This window comes from Arabidopsis lyrata (genome assembly GCF_000004255.2).
Source record: "Arabidopsis lyrata subsp. lyrata unplaced genomic scaffold ARALYscaffold_8, whole genome shotgun sequence".
Taxonomy (NCBI): Eukaryota; Viridiplantae; Streptophyta; class Magnoliopsida; order Brassicales; family Brassicaceae; genus Arabidopsis; species Arabidopsis lyrata.
Window position 1 is genome coordinate 10,965,760 of NW_003302548.1, and position 866 is coordinate 10,966,625.

The following is an 866-nucleotide window of genomic DNA, read 5'->3' on the forward strand; positions in this document are numbered from 1 at the left end:
CATAAATATACAATATCATTAATCAAATGTTACAGGGGTTAATTTTTTTTTTAATTATTTTCTTCACATCATATTATAATAAGAAACATATTAAAACAAGTTAATTTATTTAAGATTGAGTAAAACAAAATTATCCCGCGGTATACCGCATGTTAAATCTTAGTACGTTGTTAAGAAATGCCGCTTTATTTTTAACGTTCGAACTATAAATAGCAAAGAACTTGACCATATCGAAGAGAAAATAGTTAAAGTATAAGTAAAAACTAAAAGACCTGACTTGTCTTTTGTTGTAGGTGTGTTAAGTCGATATATGCAGAGCCCAAAGGAGTCTCACGGAGCTGCAATGAAGCAATGCTTACGATATCTCAAAGGTACCACCACGTTCGGACTGTCTTTTAAGTACTCAGCCTCCACAACTGCAAAGTTAGTAGGGCGGTTTATGGCCAAGCGCGATATGACTTCAAGCCCTATGACGAGGCCATAGCGGATAAAGCTCTTCGGGAAGCTCACACCCACATCCACCTTCTCCAACGGTTTGTCAAGTGGCAAGGGAGAACGATAAAGAAGCTTGTCAAAGGGATTAAGAGCATGAATGGGAAAATGAAGACCGTGGAAACCAAGCTCTCACACGTGGGATGCTCTAACTCTACACGGGATGACGTGGAGGCGACGGGAGAGAACCAACCAACCCCAATGGACGAAGATAGAGATGCAAGGTATTCTTTCCAAGGCACTCACACTCAAGAAATGGTGGTTCATGATCCTCCGCGAGCTTCTTCTTATAAGCGTCGCCAAAGGAGGAAGAGGAGAGCGCCTCGTTCACCAACACTAATTCTGGTTTCAAGCAACTCCTCTTACTCACTCTC